Genomic DNA, 16,132 nt, shown 5'->3' on the forward strand with positions numbered 1-16,132 from the left:
CTCCAATTCACTCAAAAATGGTGCCAAACTGTTGCAAATTCTCCCCTGAAAGGTTTGGCGGTGGAAACAGAAGGCTTTTTGTCATAGGCCAAAAAATAAGCCCTCGAAGACATAACCTGTGAAAAAATAATTTTCTAAGCCCCGGGGTCACAATTTCAGCCAAAATCTGAAATTCTCCAATTCTCTCAAAAATGGTGCCAAACTGTTGCAAATTCTCCCCTGAAAGTTTTGGCGGTGGAAACAGAATCCTTTTTATCATAGGAAATGAAATCAGCCCTCGACAACTTCACGTGTGAAGAAAAAATTTCTAAGCCCCGGGGTCAATATTTCCGCAAAAATCTGACATTCTCCAATTCTCTCAAAAATGGTGCCAAACTGTTGCAAATTCTCCCCTGAAAGGTTTGGCGGTGGAAAAAGAAGCCTTTTTGTCATAGGCCAAGAAATCAGCCTTCAAAGACAAAACCTGTGAAAAAAATTTTCTAAGCCCCGGGGTCACAATTTCAGCAAAAATCTGAAATTCTCCAATTCACTCAACAATGGTGCCAAGCTGTTGCAAATTCTCCCCTGAAAGGTTTGGCGGTGGAAAAAGAAGCCTTTTTATCATAGCAAATGAAATCAGCCCTTGATGACAAAACCCATGAAAAAAAAAATTTCTAAGCCCCGGGGTCACAATTTCAGCAAAAATCTGAAATTCTCCAATTCTCTCAAAAATGGTACCAAACTGTTGGAAATTCTCCCCTGAAAGGTTTGGCGGTGGATACAGAAGGCTTTTTATCATAGGAAATGAAATCAGCCCTCGAAGCCAAAACCCGTGAAAAAAAAAATTTCTAAGCCCCGGAGTCACAATTTCAGCAAAAATCTGAAATTCTCCAATTCACTCAAAAATCGTGCCAAAGGTTTTGCGGTGGAAACAGAAGCCTTTTTATCATAGGAAATGTAATCAGCCCTCGACAACTTAATGTGTGAAAAAAAAATTTCTCAGCCCCGGAGTCACAATTTCAGCAAAAATCTGAAATTCTCCAATTCACTCAAAAATCGTGTCAAACTGTTGCAAATTCTCCCCTGAAAGGTTTGGCGGTGGAAAAAGAAGCCTTATTATCATAGGAAATGAAATCAGCCCTCGAAGACAAAACCTGTGAAAAAAAAATTTCTAAGCCCCAGGGTCACAATTTCAGCAAAAATCTGAAAGTCTCCAATTCTCTCAAAAATAGTGCCAAACTGTAGCAAATTCTCCCCTGAAAGGTTTGGCGGTGGAAACAGAATCCTTTTTATCATAGGAAATGAAATCAGCCCTCGAAGACAAAACCTGTGAAAAAAAAATTTTCTAAGCCCCGGGGTCACAATTTCAGCAAAAATCTGAAATTCTCCCATTCACTCAAAAATGGTGCCAAGCTGTTGCAAATTCTCCCCTGAAAGGTTTGGCGGTGGAAAAAAAAGCCTTTTTATCATAGGAAATAAATCAGCCCTTGATGACAAAACCCGTGAAAAAAAAAATTTCTAAGCCCCGGGGTCACAATTTCAGCAAAAATCTGAAATTCTCCAATTCTCTCAAAAATGGTGCCAAACTGTTGCAAATTCTCCCCTGAAAGGTTTGGCGGTGGAAACAGAATCCTTTTTATCATAGGAAATGAAATCAGCCCTCGACAACTTAACCTGTGAAAAAAAAAATTTCTAAGCCCCGGGGTCACAATTTCAGCCAAAATCTGAAATTCTCCAATTATCTCCAAAATGGTGCCAAACTGTTGCAAATTCTCTCCTGAAAGGTTTGGCGGTGGAAACGGAAAGCTTTTTATCATAGGAAATGAAATCAGCCCTCGATAACTTAACGTGTGAAAAAAAAATTTCTAAGCCCCGGGGTCACAATTTCAGCAAAAAACTGAAATTCTCCAATTATCTCAAAAATCGTAGCAAGCTGTTGCAAATTCTCCCCTGAAAGGTTTGGCGGTGGAAACAGGATCCTTTTTATCATAGGAAATGAAATCAGCCCTCGAAGACAAAACCTGTGAAAAAAAAATTTTCTAAGCCCCGGGGTCACAATTTCAGCAAAAATCTGAAATTCTCCCATTCACTCAAAAATGGTGCCAAGCTGTTGCAAATTCTCCCCTGAAAGGTTTGGCGGTGGAAAAAGAAGCCTTTTTATTATAGGAAATGAAATCAGCCCTTGATGACAAAACCCGTGAAAAAAAATATTTCTAAGCCCCGGGGTCACAATTTCAGCAAAAATCTGAAATTCTCCAATTCTCTCAAAAATGGTGCCAAACTGTTGCAAATTCTCCCCTGAAAGGTTTGGCGGTGGAAACAGAATCCTTTTTATCATAGGAAATGAAATCAGCCCTCGACAACTTAACCTGTGAAAAAAAATTTTTCTAAGCCCCGGGGTCACAATTTCAGCAAAAATCTGAAATTCTCCAATTCTCTCAAAAATGGTGCCAAACTGTTGCAAATTCTCCCCTGAAAGGTTTGGCGGTGGAAACGGAAAGCTTTTTATCATAGGAAATGAAATCAGTCCTCGATAACTTAACGTGTGAAAAAAAAATTTCTAAGCCCCGGGGTCACAATTTCAGCAAAAATCTGAAATTCTCCAATTCACTCAAAAATGGTGCCAAGCTGTTGCAAATTCTCCCCTGAAAGGTTTGGCGGTGGAAAAAGAAGCCTTTTTATCATAGGAAATGAAATCAGCCCTTGATGACAAAACCCATGGAAAAAAAATTTTCTAAGCCCCGGGGTCACAATTTCAGCAAAAATCTGAAATTCTCCAATTCACTCAACAATGGTGCCAAGCTGTTGCAAATTCTCCCCTGAAAGGTTTGGCGGTGGAAAAAGAAGCCTTTTTATCATAGGAAATGAAATCAGCCGTCGAAGACAAAACCCCTGAAAAAAAAAATTCTAAGCCCCGGAGTCACAATTTCAGCAAAAATCTGAAATTCTCCAATTCACTCAAAAATCGTGCCAAAGGTTTTGCGGTGGAAACAGAAGCCTTTTATCATAGGAAATGAAATCAGCCCTCGACAACTTAATGTGTGAAAAAAAAAATTCTAAGCCCCGGAGTCACAACTTCAGCAAAAATCTGAAATTCTCCAATTCACTCAAAAATGGTGCCAAACTGTTGCAAATACTCCCCTGAAAGGTTTGGCGGTGGAAAAAGAAGCCTTTTTATCATAGGAAATGAAATCAGCCCTCGAAGACAAAAGCTGTGGGGAAAAAAATTTTCTAAGCCCCGGGGTCACAATTTCAGCAAAAATCTGAAATTCTCCAATTCTCTCAAAAATGGTGCCAAACTGTTCCAAATTCTCCCCTGAAAGTTTTGGCGGTGGAAACAGAATCCTTTTTATCATAGGAAATGAAATCAGCCCTCGACAACTTAACCTGTGAAAAAAAAATTTCTAAGCCCCGGGGTCACAATTTCAGCAAAAATCTGAAATTCTCCAATTCTCTCAAAAATGGTGCCAAACTGTTGCAAATTCTCCCCTGAAAGGTTTGGCGGTGGAAACAGAATCCTTTTTATCATAGGAAATGAAATCAGCCCTCGAAGACAAAACCTGTGAAAAAAAAATTTCTAAGCCCCGGGGTCACAATTTCAGCAAAAATCTGACATTCTCCAATTCTCTCAAAAATGGTGCCAAACTGTTGCAAATTCTCCCCTGAAAGGTTTGGCGGTGGAAAAAGAAGCCTTTTTATCATAGGAAATGAAATCAGCCGTCGAAGACAAAACCTGTGAAAAAAAAATTTCTAAGCCCCGGGGTCACAATTTCAGCAAAAATCTGAAATTCTCCAATTCTCTCAAAAATGGTGCCAAGCTGTTGCAAATTCACCCCTGAAAGGTTTGGCGGTGGAAACAGAAGGCTTTTTGTCATAGGAAATGAAATCAGCCCTTGATGACAAAACCCGTGAAAAAAAAATTTCTAAGCCCCGGGGTCACAATTTCAGCAAAAATCTGAAATTCTCCAATTCACTCAAAAATGGTGCCAAGCTGTTGCAAATTCTCCCCTGAAAGGTTTGGCGGTGGAAAAAGAAGCCTTTTTATCATAGGAAAAGAAATCAGCCCTCGACAACTTAACGTGTGAAAAAAAAAAATTCTAAGCCCCGGGGTCACAATTTCAGCAAAAATCTGAAATTCTCCAATTCACTCAACAATGGTGCCAAGCTGTTGCAAATTCTCCCCTGAAAGGTTTGGCGGTGGAAACGGAAGGCTTTTTATCATAGGAAAAGAAATCAGCCCTCGACAACTTCACGTGTGAAAAAAAATTTTCTAAGCCCAGGGGTCACAATTTCAGCAAAAATCTGACATTCTCCAATTCACTCAAAAATGGTGCCAAGCTGTTGCAAATTTCCCCCTGAAAGGTTTGGCGGTGGAAACAGAAGGCTTTTTGTCATGGGCCAAGAAATCAGCCTTCGAAGACATAACCCGTGAAAAAAAAAATTTCTAAGCTCCGGGGTCACAATTTCAGCAAAAATCTGACATTCTCCAATTCTCTCAAAAATGGTGCCAAACTGTTGCAAATTCTCCACTGAAAGGTTTGGCGGTGGAAAAAGAAGCCTTTTTATCATAGGAAATGAAATCAGCCGTCGAAGACAAAACCTGTGAAAAAAATTTTTCTAAGACCCGGGGTCACAATTTCAGCAAAAATCTGAAATTCTCCAATTCACTCAAAAATGGTGCCAAGCTGTTGCAAATTCACCCCTGAAAGGTTTGGCGGTGGAAAAAGAAACCTTTTTATCATAGGAAATGAAATCAGCCCTCGACAACTTAATGTGTGAAAAAAAAAATTCTAAGCCCCGGAGTCACAATTTCAGCAAAAATCTGAAATTCTCCAATTCACTCAAAAATGGTGCCAAACTGTTGCAAATACTCCCCTGAAAGGTTTGGCGTTGGAAACAGAAGCCTTTTTATCATAGGAAATGAAATCAGCCCTCGACAACTTAACCTGTGGGGAAAAAAATTCTAAGCCCCGGGGTCACAATTTCAGCAAAAATCTGAAATTCTCCAATTATCTCAAAAATGGTACCAAGCTGTTGCAAATTCTCCCCTGAAAGGTTTGGCGGTGGAAACAGAATCCTTTTTATCATAGGAAAAGAAATCAGCCGTCGACAACTTCACGTGTGAAAAAAAAATTTCTAAGCCCCGGGGTCACAATTTCAGCAAAAATCTGAAATTCTCCAATTCACTCAAAAATGGTGCCAAGCTGTTGCAAATTCTCCCCTGAAAGGTTTGGCGGTGGAAAAAGAAGCCTTTTTATCATAGGAAATGAAATCAGCCGTCGAAGACAAAACCTGTGAAAAAAAAATTTTCTAAGCCCCGGGGTCACAATTTCAGCAAAAATCTGAAATTCTCCAATTCACTCAAAAATGGTGCCAAGCTGTTGCAAATTCTCCCCTGAAAGGTTTGGCGATGGAAACAGAAGGCTTTTTGTCATAGGCCAAGAAATCAGACTTCAAAGACATAACCCGTGAAAAAAAAATTTCTAAGCCCCGGGGTCACAATTTCAGCAAAAATCTGAAATTCTCCAATTCACTCAAAAATGGTGCCAAGCTGTTGCAAATTCTCCCCTGAAAGGTTTGGCGGTGGAAAAAGAAGCCTTTTGATCATAGGAAATGAAATCAGCCCTTGATGACAAAACCCGTGAAAAAAAAATTTTCTAAGCCCCGGGGTCACAATTTCAGCAAAAATCTGAAATTCTCCAATTCACTCAACAATGGTGCCAAGCTGTTGCAAATTCTCCCCTGAAAGGTTTGGCGGTGGAAAAAGAAGCCTTTTTATCATAGGAAATGAAATCAGCCGTCGAAGACAAAACCCCTGAAAAAAAAAATTCTAAGCCCCGGAGTCACAATTTCAGCAAAAATCTGAAATTCTCCAATTCACTCAAAAATCGTGCCAAAGGTTTTGCGGTGGAAACAGAAGCCTTTTATCATAGGAAATGAAATCAGCCCTCGACAACTTAATGTGTGAAAAAAAAAATTCTAAGCCCCGGAGTCACAACTTCAGCAAAAATCTGAAATTCTCCAATTCACTCAAAAATGGTGCCAAACTGTTGCAAATACTCCCCTGAAAGGTTTGGCGGTGGAAAAAGAAGCCTTTTTATCATAGGAAATGAAATCAGCCCTCGAAGACAAAAGCTGTGGGGGAAAAAATTTTCTAAGCCCCGGGGTCACAATTTCAGCAAAAATCTGAAATTCTCCAATTCTCTCAAAAATGGTGCCAAACTGTTGCAAATTCTCCCCTGAAAGTTTTGGCGGTGGAAACAGAATCCTTTTTATCATAGGAAATGAAATCAGCCCTCGACAACTTAACCTGTGAAAAAAAAATTTCTAAGCCCCGGGGTCACAATTTCAGCAAAAATCTGACATTCTCCAATTCTCTCAAAAATGGTGCCAAACTGTTGCAAATTGTCCCCTGAAAGGTTTGGCGGTGGAAATGGAAGGCTTTTTATCATAGGAAATGAAATCAGCCCTCGAAGACAAAACCTGTGAAAAAAAAATTTCTAAGCCCCGGGGTCACAATTTCAGCAAAAATCTGACATTCTCCAATTCTCTCAAAAATGGTGCCAAACTGTTGCAAATACTCCCCTGAAAGGTTTGGCGGTGGAAAAAGAAGCCTTTTTATCATAGCAAATGAAATCAGCCCTTGATGACAAACCCGTGAAAAAAAAATTTTCTAAGCCCCGGGGTCACAATTTCAGCAAAAATCTGAAATTCTCCAATTCTCTCAAAAATGGTGCCAAACTGTTGCAAATTCTCCCCTGAAAGTTTTGGCGGTGGAAACGGAAGGCTTTTTATCATAGGAAATGAAATCAGCCCTCGACAACTTAACGTGTGGGAAAAAAATTCTAAGCCCCGGGGTCACAATTTCAGCAAAAAACTGAAATTCTCCAATTCTCTCAAAAATGGTGCCAAACTGTTGCAAATTCTCCCCTGAAAGGTTTGGCAGTGGAAAAAGAAGCCTTTTTATCATAGGAAATGAAATCAGCCGTCGAAGACATAAACCGTGAAAAAAAAATTTCTAAGCCCCGGGGTCACAATTTCAGCAAAAATCTGAAATTCTCCAATTCACTCAAAAATGGTGCCAAGCTGTTGCAAATTCTCCCCTGAAAGGTTTGTCAGTGGAAAAAGAAACCTTTTTATCATAGGAAATGAAATCAGCCCTTGATGACAAAACCTGTGAAAAAAAAATTTTCTAAGCCCCGGGGTCACAATTTCAGCAAAAATCTGAAATTCTCCAATTCACTCAACAATGGTACCAAGCTGTTGCAAATTCTCCCCTGAAAGGTTTGGCGTTGGAAACAGAAGCCTTTTTGTCATAGGAAATGAAATCATCCGTCGAAGACAAAACCTGTGAAAAAAATTTTGCTAAGCCCCGGGGTCACAATTTCAGCAAAAATCTGAAATTCTCCAATTCACTCAAAAATGGTGCCAAACTGTTGCAAATTCTCCCCTGAAAGGTTTGGCGGTGGAAACAGAAGGCTTTTTGTCATAGGCCAAAAAATAAGCCCTCGAAGACATAACCTGTGAAAAAATAATTTTCTAAGCCCCGGGGTCACAATTTCAGCCAAAATCTGAAATTCTCCAATTCTCTCAAAAATGGTGCCAAACTGTTGCAAATTCTCCCCTGAAAGGTTTGGCGGTGGATACAAAAGGCTTTTTATCATAGGAAATGAAATCAGCTCTCGACAACTTCACGTGTGAAGAAAAAATTTCTAAGCCCCGGGGTCAATATTTCCGCAAAAATCTGACATTCTCCAATTCTCTCAAAAATGGTGCCAAACTGTTGCAAATTCTCCCCTGAAAGGTTTGGCGGTGGAAAAAGAAGCCTTTTTGTCATAGGCCAAGAAATCAGCCCTCAAAGACAAAACCTGTGAAAAAAATTTTCTAAGCCCCGGGGTCACAATTTCAGCAAAAATCTGAAATTCTCCAATTCACTCAACAATGGTGCCAAGCTGTTGCAAATTCTCCCCTGAAAGGTTTGGCGGTGGAAAAAGAAGCCTTTTTATCATAGGAAATGAAATCAGCCCTTGATGACAAAACCCATGAAAAAAAAAATTTCTAAGCCCCGGGGTCACAATTTCAGCAAAAATCTGAAATTCTCCAATTCTCTCAAAAATGGTACCAAACTGTTGGAAATTCTCCCCTGAAAGGTTTGGCGGTGGATACAGAAGGCTTTTTATCATAGGAAATGAAATCAGCCCTCGAAGCCAAAACCCGTGAAAAAAAAAATTTCTAAGCCCCGGAGTCACAATTTCAGCAAAAATCTGAAATTCTCCAATTCACTCAAAAATCGTGCCAAAGGTTTTGCGGTGGAAACAGAAGCCTTTTTATCATAGGAAATGTAATCAGCCCTCGACAACTTAATGTGTGAAAAAAAAATTTCTCAGCCCCGGAGTCACAATTTCAGCAAAAATCTGAAATTCTCCAATTCACTCAAAAATCGTGTCAAACTGTTGCAAATTCTCCCCTGAAAGGTTTGGCGGTGGAAAAAGAAGCCTTATTATCATAGGAAATGAAATCAGCCCTCGAAGACAAAACCTGTGAAAAAAAAATTTCTAAGCCCCAGGGTCACAATTTCAGCAAAAATCTGAAAGTCTCCAATTCTCTCAAAAATAGTGCCAAACTGTAGCAAATTCTCCCCTGAAAGGTTTGGCGGTGGAAACAGAATCCTTTTTATCATAGGAAATGAAATCAGCCCTCGAAGACAAAACCTGTGAAAAAAAAATTTTCTAAGCCCCGGGGTCACAATTTCAGCAAAAATCTGAAATTCTCCCATTCACTCAAAAATGGTGCCAAGCTGTTGCAAATTCTCCCCTGAAAGGTTTGGCGGTGGAAAAAAAAGCCTTTTTATCATAGGAAATAAATCAGCCCTTGATGACAAAACCCGTGAAAAAAAAAATTTCTAAGCCCCGGGGTCACAATTTCAGCAAAAATCTGAAATTCTCCAATTCTCTCAAAAATGGTGCCAAACTGTTGCAAATTCTCCCCTGAAAGGTTTGGCGGTGGAAACAGAATCCTTTTTATCATAGGAAATGAAATCAGCCCTCGACAACTTAACCTGTGAAAAAAAAAATTTCTAAGCCCCGGGGTCACAATTTCAGCCAAAATCTGAAATTCTCCAATTATCTCCAAAATGGTGCCAAACTGTTGCAAATTCTCCCCTGAAAGGTTTGGCGGTGGAAACGGAAAGCTTTTTATCATAGGAAATGAAATCAGCCCTCGATAACTTAACGTGTGAAAAAAAAATTTCTAAGCCCCGGGGTCACAATTTCAGCAAAAAACTGAAATTCTCCAATTATCTCAAAAATCGTAGCAAGCTGTTGCAAATTCTCCCCTGAAAGGTTTGGCGGTGGAAACAGGATCCTTTTTATCATAGGAAATGAAATCAGCCCTCGAAGACAAAACCTGTGAAAAAAAAATTTTCTAAGCCTCGGGGTCACAATTTCAGCAAAAATCTGAAATTCTCCCATTCACTCAAAAATGGTGCCAAGCTGTTGCAAATTCTCCCCTGAAAGGTTTGGCGGTGGAAAAAGAAGCCTTTTTATTATAGGAAATGAAATCAGCCCTTGATGACAAAACCCGTGAAAAAAAATATTTCTAAGCCCCGGGGTCACAATTTCAGCAAAAATCTGAAATTCTCCAATTCTCTCAAAAATGGTGCCAAACTGTTGCAAATTCTCCCCTGAAAGGTTTGGCGGTGGAAACAGAATCCTTTTTATCATAGGAAATGAAATCAGCCCTCGACAACTTAACCTGTGAAAAAAAATTTTTCTAAGCCCCGGGGTCACAATTTCAGCAAAAATCTGAAATTCTCCAATTCTCTCAAAAATGGTGCCAAACTGTTGCAAATTCTCCCCTGAAAGGTTTGGCGGTGGAAACGGAAAGCTTTTTATCATAGGAAATGAAATCAGTCCTCGATAACTTAACGTGTGAAAAAAAAATTTCTAAGCACCGGGGTCACAATTTCAGCAAAAAACTGAAATTCTCCAATTATCTCAAAAATCATACCAAGCTGTTGCAAATTCTCCCCTGAAAGGTTTGGCGGTGGAAACAGGATCCTTTTTATCATAGGAAATGAAATCAGCCCTCGACAACTTAACCTGTGGAAAAAAAAATTCTAAGCCCCGGGGTCACAATTTCAGCAAAAATCTGAAATTCTCCAATTATCTCAAAAATGGTGCCAAACTGTTGCAAATTCTCCCCTGAAAGGTTTGGCGGTGGAAACAGAATCCTTTTTATCATAGGAAATGTAATCAGCCCTCGACAACTTAATGTGTGAAAAAAAAAATTCTCAGCCCCGGAGTCACAATTTCAGCAAAAATCTGAAATTCTCCAATTCACTCAAAAATCGTGCCAAACTGTTGCAAATTCTCCCCTGAAAGGTTTGGTGGTGGAAACAGAAGGCTTTTTATCATAGTAAATGAAATCAGCCCTCGACAGCTTCACGTGTGAAAAAAAATTTTCTAAGCCCCGGGCTCACAATTTCAGCAAAAATCTGACATTCTCCAATTCTATCAAAAATGGTGCCAAACTGTTGCAAATTCTCCCCTGAAAGGTTTGGCGGTGGAAAAAGAAGCCTTATTATCATAGGAAATGAAATCAGCCCTCGAAGACAAAACCTGTGAAAAAAAAATTTTCTAAGCCCCGGGGTCACAATTTCAGCAAAAATCTGAAATTCTCCAATTCTCTCAAAAATGGTGCCAAACTGTTGCAAATTCTCCCCTGAAAGGTTTGGCGGGGAAACAGAAGGCTTTTTATCATAGGAAATGAAATCAGCCCTCGTCAACTTAACCTGTGAAAAAAAGAATTTCTAAGCCCCGGGGTCACAATTTCAGCAAAAATCTGACTTTCTCCAATTCTCTCAAAAATGGTGCCAAACTGTTGCAAATTCTCCCCTGAAAGGTTTCGCGGTGGATACAGAAGGCTTTTTATCATAGGAAATGAAATCAGCTCTCGACAACTTCACGTGTGAAAAAAAAATTTCTAAGCCCCGGGGTCACAATTTCAGCAAAAATCTGACATTCTCCAATTCTCTCAAAAATGGTGCCAAACTGTTGCAAATTCTCCCCTGAAAGGTTTGGCGGTGGAAACGGAAGGCTTTTTATCATAGGAAATGAAATCAGCCCTCGTCAACTTAACCTGTGAAAAAAAGAATTTCTAAGCCCCGGGGTCACAATTTCAGCAAAAATCTGACATTCTCCAATTCTCTCAAAAATGGTGCCAAACTGTTGCAAATTCTCCCCTGAAAGGTTTGGCGGTGGATACAGAAGGCTTTTTATCATAGGAAATGAAATCAGCTCTCGACAACTTCACGTGTGAAAAAAAAATTTCTAAGCCCCGGGGTCACAATTTCAGCAAAAATCTGACATTCTCCAATTCTCTCAAAAATGGTGCCAAACTGTTGCAAATTCTCCCCTGAAAGGTTTGGCGGTGGAAAAAGAAGCCTTTTTATCATAGGAAATGAAATCATCCGTCGAAGACAAAACCTGTGAAAAAAAATTTTTCTAAGCCCCGGGGTCACAATTTAGCAAAAATCTGAAATTCTCCAATTCACTCAAAAATGGTGCGAAGCTGTTGCAAATTCTCCCCTGAAAGTTTTGGCGGTGGAAACAGAATCCTTTTTATCATAGGAAATGAAATCAGCCCTCGACAACTTAACCTGTGAAAAAAAAATTTCTAAGCCCCGGTGTTACAATTTCAGCAAAAATCTGAAATTCTCCAATTCTCTCAAAAATGGTGCCAAGCTGTTGCAAATTCACCCCTGAAAGGTTTGGCGGTGGAAACAGAAGGCTTTTTGTCATAGGCCAAGAAATCAGCCTTCGAAGACATAACCCGTGAAAAAAAAATTTCTAACCCCGGGGTCACAATTTCAGCAAAAATCTGAAATTCTCCAATTCACTCAAAAATGGTGCCAAGCTGTTGCAAATTCTCCCCTAAAAGGTTTGGCAGTGGAAAAAGAAGCCTTTTTATCATAGGAAAAGAAATCAGCCCTCGACAACTTAACGTGTGGAAAAAAAAATTCTAAGCCCCGGGGTCACAATTTCAGCAAAAATCTGAAATTCTCCAATTCACTCAAAAATGGTGCCAAACTGTTGCAAATTCTCCCCTGAAAGGTTTGGCGGTGGAAAAAGACGCCTTTTTATCATAGGAAATGAAATCAGCCGTCGAAGACAAAACCTGTGAAAAAAAAATTTTCCAAGCCCCGGGGTCACAATTTCAGCAAAAATCTGAAATTCTCCAATTCACTCAACAATGGTGCCAAGCTGTTGCAAATTCTCCCCTGAAAGGTTTGGCGATGGAAACAGAAGGCTTTTTGTCATAGGCCAAGAAATCAGACTTCGAAGACATAACCCGTGAAAAAAAAATTTCTAAGCCCCGGGGTCACAATTTCAGCAAAAATCTGAAATTCTCCAATTCACTCAAAAATGGTGCCAAGCTGTTGCAAATTCTCCCCTGAAAGGTTTGGCGGTGGAAAAAGAAGCCTTTTTATCATAGGAAATGAAATCAGCCCTTGATGACAAAACCCGTGGAAAAAAAATTTTCTAAGCCCCGGGGTCACAATTTCAGCAAAAATCTGAAATTCTCCAATTCACTCAACAATGGTGCCAAGCTGTTGCAAATTCTCCCCTGAAAGGTTTGGCGGTGGAAAAAGAAGCCTTTTTATCATAGGAAATGAAATCAGCCGTCGAAGACAAAACCCCTGAAAAAAAAAATTCTAAGCCCCGGAGTCACAATTTCAGCAAAAATCTGAAATTCTCCAATTCACTCAAAAATCGTGCCAAAGGTTTTGCGGTGGAAACAGAAGCCTTTTATCATAGGAAATGAAATCAGCCCTCGACAACTTAATGTGTGAAAAAAAAAATTCTAAGCCCCGGAGTCACAACTTCAGCAAAAATCTGAAATTCTCCAATTCACTCAAAAATGGTGCCAAACTGTTGCAAATACTCCCCTGAAAGGTTTGGCGGTGGAAAAAGAAGCCTTTTTATCATAGGAAATGAAATCAGCCCTCGAAGACAAAAGCTGTGGGGAAAAAAATTTTCTAAGCCCCGGGGTCACAATTTCAGCAAAAATCTGAAATTCTCCAATTCTCTCAAAAATGGTGCCAAACTGTTCCAAATTCTCCCCTGAAAGTTTTGGCGGTGGAAACAGAATCCTTTTTATCATAGGAAATGAAATCAGCCCTCGACAACTTAACCTGTGAAAAAAAAATTTCTAAGCCCCGGGGTCACAATTTCAGCAAAAATCTGACATTCTCCAATTCTCTCAAAAATGGTGCCAAACTGTTGCAAATTCTCCCCTGAAAGGTTTGGCGGTGGAAACAGAATCCTTTTTATCATAGGAAATGAAATCAGCCCTCGAAGACAAAACCTGTGAAAAAAAAATTTCTAAGCCCCGGGGTCACAATTTCAGCAAAAATCTGACATTCTCCAATTCTCTCAAAAATGGTGCCAAACTGTTGCAAATTCTCCCCTGAAAGGTTTGGCGGTGGAAAAAGAAGCCTTTTTATCATAGGAAATGAAATCAGCCGTCGAAGACAAAACCTGTGAAAAAAAAATTTCTAAGCCCCGGGGTCACAATTTCAGCAAAAATCTGAAATTCTCCAATTCTCTCAAAAATGGTGCCAAGCTGTTGCAAATTCACCCCTGAAAGGTTTGGCGGTGGAAAAAGAAACCTTTTTATCATAGGAAATGAAATCAGCCCTTGATGACAAAACCCGTGAAAAAAAAATTTCTAAGCCCCGGGGTCACAATTTCAGCAAAAATCTGAAATTCTCCAATTCACTCAAAAATGTTGCCAAGCTGTTGCAAATTCTCCCCTGAAAGGTTTGGCGGTGGAAAAAGAAGCCTTTTTATCATAGGAAAAGAAATCAGCCCTCGACAACTTAACGTGTGAAAAAAAAAAATTCTAAGCCCCGGGGTCACAATTTCAGCAAAAATCTGAAATTCTCCAATTCACTCAACAATGGTGCCAAGCTGTTGCAAATTCTCCCCTGAAAGGTTTGGCGGTGGAAACGGAAGGCTTTTTATCATAGGAAAAGAAATCAGCCCTCGACAACTTCACGTGTGAAAAAAAATTTTCTAAGCCCAGGGGTCACAATTTCAGCAAAAATCTGACATTCTCCAATTCACTCAAAAATGGTGCCAAGCTGTTGCAAATTTCCCCCTGAAAGGTTTGGCGGTGGAAACAGAAGGCTTTTTGTCATGGGCCAAGAAATCAGCCTTCGAAGACATAACCCGTGAAAAAAAAAATTTCTAAGCTCCGGGGTCACAATTTCAGCAAAAATCTGACATTCTCCAATTCTCTCAAAAATGGTGCCAAACTGTTGCAAATTCTCCACTGAAAGGTTTGGCGGTGGAAAAAGAAGCCTTTTTATCATAGGAAATGAAATCAGCCGTCGAAGACAAAACCTGTGAAAAAAAATTTTCTAAGACCCGGGGTCACAATTTCAGCAAAAATCTGAAATTCTCCAATTCACTCAAAAATGGTGCCAAGCTGTTGCAAATTCACCCCTGAAAGGTTTGGCGGTGGAAAAAGAAACCTTTTTATCATAGGAAATGAAATCAGCCCTCGACAACTTAATGTGTGAAAAAAAAAATTCTAAGCCCCGGAGTCACAATTTCAGCAAAAATCTGAAATTCTCCAATTCACTCAAAAATGGTGCCAAACTGTTGCAAATACTCCCCTGAAAGGTTTGGCGTTGGAAACAGAAGCCTTTTTATCATAGGAAATGAAATCAGCCCTCGACAACTTAACCTGTGGGAAAAAAAATTCTAAGCCCCGGGGTCACAATTTCAGCAAAAATCTGAAATTCTCCAATTATCTCAAAAATGGTACCAAGCTGTTGCAAATTCTCCCCTGAAAGGTTTGGCGGTGGAAACAGAATCCTTTTTATCATAGGAAAAGAAATCAGCCGTCGACAACTTCACGTGTGAAAAAAAAATTTCTAAGCCCCGGGGTCACAATTTCAGGAAAAATCTGAAATTCTCCAATTCACTCAAAAATGGTGCCAAGCTGTTGCAAATTCTCCCCTGAAAGGTTTGGCGGTGGAAAAAGAAGCCTTTTTATCATAGGAAATGAAATCAGCCGTCGAAGACAAAACCTGTGAAAAAAAAATTTTCTAAGCCCCGGGGTCACAATTTCAGCAAAAATCTGAAATTCTCCAATTCACTCAAAAATGGTGCCAAGCTGTTGCAAATTCTCCCCTGAAAGGTTTGGCGATGGAAACAGAAGGCTTTTTGTCATAGGCCAAGAAATCAGACTTCGAAGACATAACCCGTGAAAAAAAAATTTCTAAGCCCCGGGGTCACAATTTCAGCAAAAATCTGAAATTCTCCAATTCACTCAAAAATGGTGCCAAGCTGTTGCAAATTCTCCCCTGAAAGGTTTGGCGGTGGAAAAAGAAGCCTTTTTATCATAGGAAATGAAATCAGCCCTTGATGACAAAACCCGTGAAAAAAAAATTTTCTAAGCCCCGGGGTCACAATTTCAGCAAAAATCTGAAATTCTCCAATTCACTCAACAATGGTGCCAAGCTGTTGCAAATTCTCCCCTGAAAGGTTTGGCGGTGGAAAAAGAAGCCTTTTTATCATAGGAAATGAAATCAGCCCTCGAAGACAAAACCCCTGAAAAAAAAAATTCTAAGCCCCGGAGTCACAATTTCAGCAAAAATCTGAAATTCTCCAATTCACTCAAAAATCGTGTCAAAGGTTTTGCGGTGGAAACAGAAGCCTTTTATCATAGGAAATGAAATCAGCCCTCGACAACTTAATGTGTGAAAAAAAAAATTCTAAGCCCCGGAGTCACAACTTCAGCAAAAATCTGAAATTCTCCAATTCACTCAAAAATGGTGCCAAACTGTTGCAAATACTCCCCTGAAAGGTTTGGCGGTGGAAAAAGAAGCCTTTTTATCATAGGAAATGAAATCAGCCCTCGAAGACAAAAGCTGTGGGGAAAAAAATTTTCTAAGCCCCGGGGTCACAATTTCAGCAAAAATCTGAAATTCTCCAATTCTCTCAAAAATGGTGCCAAACTGTTGCAAATTCTCCCCTGAAAGTTTTGGCGGTGGAAACAGAATCCTTTTTATCATAGGAAATGAAATCAGCCCTCGACAACTTAACCTGTGAAAAAAAAATTTCTAAGCCCCGGGGTCACA

This window comes from Podarcis raffonei, chromosome 1 (genome assembly GCF_027172205.1).
Source record: "Podarcis raffonei isolate rPodRaf1 chromosome 1, rPodRaf1.pri, whole genome shotgun sequence".
Lineage (NCBI taxonomy): Eukaryota > Metazoa > Chordata > Lepidosauria > Squamata > Lacertidae > Podarcis > Podarcis raffonei.